Here is an 8902-nt window from a genome sequence, read left to right on the forward strand (position 1 = left end):
TATCCTCCTGTGGTGCCCCCATTAGCGTGTGCGAGGATGTTGCTTCATTCAAACTCAAGTACATACCTTCACAGTATCTCATCAGTCCCCATCTTATACAGATTCCCAATAATGACAGAGAAATCTGTCGCGTGCAACACTAATTCCTTCTTTTACTGGAGAGAGTATCCTTCCGATGCAGTTCCTATTGTTAGGAAGCGTATTATATCCTCGAAATGACCATCCATGACATGCACAGTAAAGAGCTATGTGTTAGATAATCCTTCTTCCAAGTTAGTAGATTCCGCCCCTGTTTCGATGCGCGACAGATGGTCTAGTCCCACGTTCAATCATCTAGGCTTCACAACAACTTCAAAATCATACTATTGGAACAATAAGAGCCATCTGCAGGTTCACCCCCCCAACACAGGCTTATTGACAAGTACTTCAGTGCGGATTGATCCATATACATCTTAAAGTGGCCTCCTAGCAAGTAGTGTCGATACTTCTGGAGCGCATACACCATAGCTAGCCCCTCGCATTCAGTGGTGGAATAGTTCTTCTCCACTTTGGTCAACTACGTGCATGGATCATCCTGCCCATCGTACTTGTCTGTCAGTCACATCTTAGGCTTCTCAAATCATGCTTGCATCATCCTCCTATATTCACACCAATCATCAAAGCTTCCCTTGTGTGTACCCCAACATCTCGCGGGCGTAGCGCATTGCCCAGTCCAAGGCCTGGAAGCGTTGCTTTTATGGAACCTCCCTTTCAAATGCATCAAAAATGGTATCTACCTCAGTTAGACCATCATAAGTATGCATATTTCTTACCTTTGACGACACACAACGCAGTGACTGGGCCATCATGTTGCAATTCAGCATAGTTACTTCATGTAACTGATTCTGCCAGTGTTCTATTTCTTCGTTGGAATCCAAAGTGCAGGAACTCTCATGTTCCCATGTAATCCATCCATTCGTGATGGGATTCACCCAATATTGGTCTCACGATGTTATCTTATAGATGTAGTCCAGATCGTCATCACTCTCATCATTGTGGACCAGTTTCGTATAACACGATCCCTAAGCAGGATCGAGGGGTATTATTACGCGCAACGACGTTTTCTCAAAGATCATCTTTCGATTCTTCAGATTGATTACCCCATTCATATCAGTAGCCCAGTCAATTCCCAGGAGCACAGGGTAGGGATTGCTATCATCTACTATCTCTATTACTTTAAAATCTACCAACGCGCTCACTCCCTCAATATCCATGGTCACCCCTTGCAGCCGCCCCATTGGTATGATTTTCTATTGATTTGCCATCCTTAGTTGAATCAGAGACCATTGCAGCGCAGGTCTCCACATTCACTCCTGAGTCTGTTTAGGTAGAACATTCACATCTGACCCCAGGTCCAAAATGACCTGATCCATTTCATACTCTCCTATTTGTGCGATCAGTCTCAATTCCCGTCTCGTCCTTGTCTTATGCTTGCCAATCTTTCGCACTACTCGCGCCTCACCTAACGTGGTTCCATCACATCTATTGATGAGTTCTTGTAGCCCTTTTATATGTAGAAATTTTGAATAATATGAAACTTATTCATAGAGATTATCCTAATTATACACTATTGCGGAATGCATGCATAATACATAACCTCCTCTGTGTTGATCATCAATTTAGCAACATCAAAAACAATGAAACATCAATCGCATGCACACATTAACACAGTATGTAACCCAGGGAAAGCTTACAGCTAAAAACCCCACACTATCTGTACATTAATGATTGATAACGTGTAACAATACATAGTACAATACTCCTCACAAGTACTCAGTACTATCTCCACCTGTTACATACAAAACTAGCTCAGATCCGAACAAGTCACAGGTTCAAATCTCCACAGCTGCTTTGCCTGCCTCCACTGCACAATACCTGCTGAGAATCACTCACACTGGAAATCACGTGAGCACAGGCTATTCTACTGGGCAAATATTGCGCAATACTCATTGGAATAACTCAATCCATGCTTGTGCAAATCCTCATGCACAACTGATAGTCACAACTCACCCTTCACTTACCTCTAACACCTGTCTCTGTTGAACTGTCCATGCACTGAGTTAATTGATGTATTCTTCAGTTACTTTATGAGTAAATAATTAGTGAATTAATTAACAGTAAATTCACACAACTCGTCACTTGTGTATTCTCCAGTTAGACTGAATACAACTAGTTCATCTGAACACAACTCCATCAACTCCACATCCAACTCCACAGAACTCACATGCATGAGTTCTAACTGAAGTCCTCCATGCAATAACTCAACTGACCCACAAAGAAAGCATATTTCCTTCTGACAGCTGCATGTGCCACATCCGTAGCTGGAACTGAAGTGCTCCAAGAGAATAAGATAAAGTTTATAGTCCAAATACTATTAAGGGCTAATAATATTTGACTGCTTCTATTTTTAGCCTGGCAGTCTAAAAATAGACTTTGATCACTCCTGTTGTGAACCAGAAATAGAAGTCAATCTATTTTTCCCAACATGACCAATCATCCATAAACAACATCCTGCAACTCATAGACCATGATCCATATGTATAAAAATAGACTTTGCGCCATAATTTTCCTGCGGGCCCACTTAGTGAAGGCGACTCCTTTCCACTAAGCTCCATCATCTTGTTGCATTCTCAAAAATCCCTCTCAACAAGATATGGATTATCAGCAACCCCTATCCTGCCTCGGTGGTATTCGAATTTGCTCCGGGTGAGCGCCTTCTTCAAGATATCAGCATCCTGATCCTCCGTTGGAATGTATGAAAGTAACATTATTCTCTGCTGCACACAATCTCTGATATGATGGTACCTGATGTCAATATGCTTAGATCTATCATGAAATACAAGATTAGCTGAGACTTTAATGCAACTCTGGTTATCACAATAAATCACAGTAGGCTCCAAGTAAGAACCGAACAAACCGACCAGAATCTTCCTCATCCATATAGCCTCGCATGCAGCCAAACTCGCTGCCATATACTCGATCTCTGCTAAACTGAGTGGCACAGTTCTCTGCTTCCTGCGGTACTAAGAAACTGTTGTTAACACGATACTGAAGACCCCTCCTGATGTGCTCTTTCTATCCGTTGCGCTCCCTACCCAATCTGCATCCATGAAGCCAAATAGCTTCACCTCATCCTCCTATCTGTACCACAATCCATATCCCGATGTGCCTCTCAAATAATGCAATACATGCTTGCCTGCCTTCCAAAAGAGCTTGGTAGGCTTAACCATAGCTTGTGAAAGCTGGTTAACAGCATAGCATATATCAGGTCATGTATTGACCAGATACATAAGCGACCCCACCAACTGTCGATAAACAGTGGCATCCACTTCTTCTGCCGAAGTGGCATCCTCCTTCCTCCAACCTCCAGGAAGAGGAGTATGAACAGGCTTGCAGCCATGCATGTTGAACTTCTCTAGTATCTCCCGAGCATACTTACCCTGAGAAGCAAATAGTCCATCACTGCGCTGCCAAATTTCCAATCCCAGGAAATAATGAAGGAGACCCAAGTCCTTCATTTCAAACTCCTTAGCAAGATCATCCTTGCATTAAAATATCAATAGCTCATCACCCGTTAGAATCAAATCATCTACATACAGTACAATGATAAGCAACTTACCCTCCACCACAATCTGGTATAGGTTAGGATTCGCTTCGCTCTTGGAGAATCCAAGTCCGGTGAAATAGCTGTCTATCCATGTGTACCAAGCACGTGGTGCTTGTTTCAACCCATACAGTGCTCTCTTGAGCCTGCACACATGCAACTCACTGCTGAAGATCTCAAAACCTTCGGGCTGCTTAATGTACACCTCCTCCTCAATGACTCTGTTGAGGAACGTAATCTTCACATCCATCTGATGAATGTAACATCCCATCTGCGCTTAGAGAGCAAGAATCGTCTGTATGGAAGAATACCTTGCGACAAGTGCAAAGGTCTCCTCATAATCGATCCCCTCTATCTGTGAAAAGCCTCGGGCAACAAATCTTGCCTTGTACTTCTCCACCCTCCCGTCAGCTGCCTGCTTAACTTTGTAGATCCATCTCGAACCCACCACTGATTTCCCTTTCGGTCTAGGAACAATCTCCCATGCACTCTTTCTGACAATCGAATCATACTCTTCCACCATGGCATCTACCCATGCGAGATCCTCCACGGCTTCCTCGAAAGAGGATGGCTTAGTCACAACACATTTTCTCACAAGAGCCATGTATCCAGTGTACCGATCAGGTGATTGTCTCTGCTTGCGTTGGGCTGTAGGTGGTCCTACAACTTTCTCTGCATCTTAATCCAGTCGCTCAGCTTCTGTCAAGCGCTTTCGCCCTCTGATGGTTTTCGCTTCATGAGTGGTCTCTTCCACTCCATGAACTTCGTCCTGTGGCTGATCCACGTCGTGAAGCTCATCTTTAGGAACTAATAGCTCCTCATCTGCATGCAAGTGTGGCTCCCTCTCAAGCGAACACTTCATGGCTTTCTCCTCCTGAAATTTTATATCCCGTCGCACAACAGTCTTACCATTGTCTGGCAAATACACAAAATAGTTGTGGGGCATATTAGTGTACCCCACAAATATCCCAACCTCTGCGGTTGGCTCCAACTTCTTCTTGGCATCCTTCGTCAAATGCATGTAAACGTTAGCACCAAAAATCCTCAAATGAGAAATATTAGGCCTCTTACCAGAATAGGCTTCCTCAGGTGTACTCATGCCAAGTATCCTGTGAGGACAACGGTTCTGCACATATACTGTTGTATTGCATGCTTCCGCCCACAAGTGAAGGGGTAGGCCCTGATCATGCAACATCGCCCATGCAGCACCAACGATCGTTCTGTTCTTCCGCTCAGCAACCCCATTTTGTTGTGGGTTATGGGGAGCTATGAGCTCTCTTTGAATCCCTTCTGCACTGCAGAAATCCTTGAACTCGCCAGAGATGTATTCACCAGCATTATCACTCCTAAGAGCCTTCACCTTCTTCCCCGACTCCTTCTCGACCAGTGCTTTGAACTCACAGAACTTTGAGTATGTCTCGTTCTTCTTCTGCATGAAGAAGATCCAGTACTTACGAGAGAAATCATCAACAAAGATCACATAATACCTGTGTTTTGTTGTCGAAGCTACTAAGAAATGTCCACACACGTCTGTGTGAATTCTCTCAAGGATCGTCATGGCGCAACTATCCTTCTCATGAAAGGTGGCTTTCACAAACTTTCCCAAGGTACACCCCTTGCACTGATCTGACTGCGCAAGAGTGCCTTTAGGAAGCCCTGTAGTGATCTGTTGTATTATCTTCAAGGCTCCGTGGTGAAGGTGACCCAATCTCCTATGCCACATCTCGCCATCATCCCGTCTCACCAATACTTCTGCCTTGCATGCCATTGTTGTGCAACCATCTACATGCAACTGATAAAGGTTCCTCACTCGAACCCCTATCTTTCGGGTTTCTCCAGTTGTCTTACTGTGCAAGAAAGCCTTTCCCTCGTTGAAAGCAACATCATATCCCTTGTCTTCTAACATCGCCACAGAGATAAGATTCTTCTTCAATCTTGGAACATGCATCACTTCCTTCAATATGAATGGTTTACCAAACTCCCTCTCAAAGGAAATGGTACCGATACCGGTCGCACTATATCTACCATCATCGCCCATCTCGATGTGCACTCCAAGATCTTTGTCCTCCAGATTAGAAAACAAATCTCGATCTCCTGTCATGTGAAAATACGCACCACTGTCCAAGAACCATACCAATCCCATCACACTTGAAACCAAGCATGCGATCAATGAAAAATCAAGTTCAAACTACGAGGCTAGAGCCTCTCCTGCTGCAGATCCAGCAGCTTGCTTTTTCTTCTTCTTCTACAGACAATTAGTGGCATAATGTCCGTGCTGGTGACAGTGAAAACACTTCACCTTGGACATGTCCTGCTTCTTGCCTTTCGCACCAGACTAAGAAGCTTTCTTTCTCTTCCCCTTCTTTGCTTTGGCAGCCAAAACGCATTTTTCTTCATCAGTTCCCTTTGATGAAGATCCATCCCTGGTATTCTGCCTAATCTCCTCCTGCACAAGATCTGACCAAAGTCTCTCCCATCCTGGCAGTTTCTCCCGACCAATGACAGAGTCCTGATAGGAATGCCAACTCTTCGGAAGACCAAGTAGAGCCAAGCTCACCAAGTCCTCATCATCAACAATTACCCCCACACTTCCCAGCTCATCCCGACACTTAGTGAACTTCGTGAGATACTTGGGCATACTGTCTCCCTTCTCACATTTGATGTTCCTGAGTTTATCTTTGAGCGCCAACTTCCTCTGATTGCTCTTGCTTTGGAATAGATCTGTAAAGGCTTTCCACATCAATTATGGAGAAGTCTTACCATGCAGGTTTGACACAATGTGATTCTTCATGCCCTCCAACAGAATCCTTAGACACTTTGCTGTCTTCTTTTGCCAAGCATCAACCTGCGCAGCATCAGTAGGCTTTGGGACATCAGCCTCTATGAACTCCTTCAGCCCATTATCATCCAACACTGCCTCCATCCTATCCTTCCATGCAATATAGTTCAAGTTGCCCTCAAGAGCATACTCCAATCATAATCCTTTGAAAAACATTGCCAAGTTGAGACCAAGAAAACACTGCTACAAATTCGAATTCCACCACCTCCAAACTCAACTGCCTCTGATCTAGAATTTGTGAGAACAAATTATTTCTCGTATAGAGATTGACTGTATGGGCTTTTACCGGATATCTCACCTTCCAAAGGAAGGATGAATCCAGAGGCTACCTGGCCTGATTACAGACTCTGCCTGAAGAAATAGAATGTAAACACTTTCTCAATAGTAGATATGATGATCGACAACTCTGATACCATGTATAAATTTTGAATAATATGAAACTTATTCGCAGAGATTATCGCAATTATAAACTATTGCAGAATACATGCATAATACATAACCTCCTCTATTGTGATCATCAATTTAGCAGCATCAAAAACAATGAAACATCAATCGCATGCACACATTAACCCAGTATGTAACCCGGGGAAAGCTTACAGCTAAAAACCCCACACTATCTGTATTAATGATTGAGAACATGTAGCAATACATAGTACAATACTCCTCACAAGTACTCAGTACTATCTCCACCTGTTACACACAAAACTAGCTCAGATCCGAACAAGTCACAGGTTCAAATCTCCACAACTGCTTTGCCTACCTCCACTGCACAATACCTGCTAAGAATCACTCACAGTGGAAATCACGTGAGCACAGGCTATTCTACTGGGCAAATACTGCGCAATACTCATTGGCATAACTCAATCCATACTTGTGAAAATCCTCATGCACAACTGATAGTCACAACTCACCCTTTCACTTACCTCTAACACCTGTCTTTGTTGAACTGTCCATGCACTGAGTTAACTGATGTATTCTTCAGTTACTTTATGAGTTAATAATTAGTGAATTAATTAACAATCAATTCACACAACTCATCACTAGTGTATTCTCCAGTTAGACTGAATACAACTAGTTCAACTGAACACAACTCCATCAACTCCACATCCAACTCCACAGAACTCACATGCATGAGTTCTAACTGAAGTCCTCCATGCAATAACTCAATTGACCCACAAAGAAAGTGTATTTCCTTCTGACAGCTGCATGTTCCACATCCGTAGATTGAATTGAAGTGCTCCAAGAGAATAAGATAAATTTTATTGTCTAAATATTACTAAGGTCTAATAATATTTGACTGTTTCTATTTTTAGCCTGGCAGTCTAAAAGTAGACTTTGATCACTCCTGCTGTGAACTAGAAATAGAAGTCCATCTATTTTTCCCAACATGACCAATCATCCATAAACAGCACCCTGCAACTCATAGACCATGATCCATATGTCTCAAAATAGACATAGTCTAAAAATAGACTTTGCGCCATAATTTGCATGCGAGCCCATGTCACACGGAATCTGTCAAGGGTGCGGACACGACTGACCTTCCTAGAAGTCTAAGACATTCTAATGACAAACAAGACAAAATGGAGTGATCTTTCTCTAAATACACCTTTTACAACATGAAAACTACAAGTGTTTAGGCTTACCTTATTCCAAAACGCTGTTGTTGAAGTCCGTTCTTGACGATCCGGATGAGCTCTTCCTTCAAGTCAATTCCTGCAACCACAAACAATCAAACAATTACCAAGCACTTGCATTTCATATAATAAAAAATATATTCAACATGCAGACCAAGGAACACATGAAATAACTCATTAACACAAGCTATTGAGAAAAATAAACCAGTTTGTATTAATAACGAAACAAAGAAACTCTTACAACCTGGCCTTGGTGTTGTGCAAGTTCCTCCCAGGGTCCATCAAGGGTTTTCCTCTACTTTGACAAAGCTCACCCTCTCCCAAGTAGAATCAAGTGAAGACAATCTCTCCTCACAAAGGCTCTAATGGAAGACCTAAATCCTGCAGCATTTACCCAAAGAAAATGTATAGCTCCAACCTCCCCTCCTTTGGCTCAATGCCTTTATTTATAGTGCTGTAAAGAGGTTATTCAGGTCCACTATCAATGGGATCATCCCCCTCTATGGGTGGGATAGCTCCCTTATTGATGGGATAAGTTCCCCTTAATAGAGATACATGAACCAACTGGAGGCGCATCCATTTCATCAAACCGACCTCTAGAATGTTCTAGAAGTAACCACAAGTAACTTTTTCAAGATAAAACTCGCGCATTTTGCCTTTTACAGAGGGACGCACCTGTCCCTTAACATACAGAGCGTCCATGGACGCAGATTTTGTGAACAAGGTCCGCGTCCCCGCAGGTAAGGCTAGAGAGAACCTGCGACCCAGAGATAAACATGATTTTAC

This window comes from Pinus tabuliformis, chromosome 4_1 (assembly GCF_031772625.1).
Source record: "Pinus tabuliformis cultivar Carrire ecotype Pingquan chromosome 4_1, CPIR1, whole genome shotgun sequence".
Taxonomy (NCBI): Eukaryota; Viridiplantae; Streptophyta; class Pinopsida; order Pinales; family Pinaceae; genus Pinus; species Pinus tabuliformis.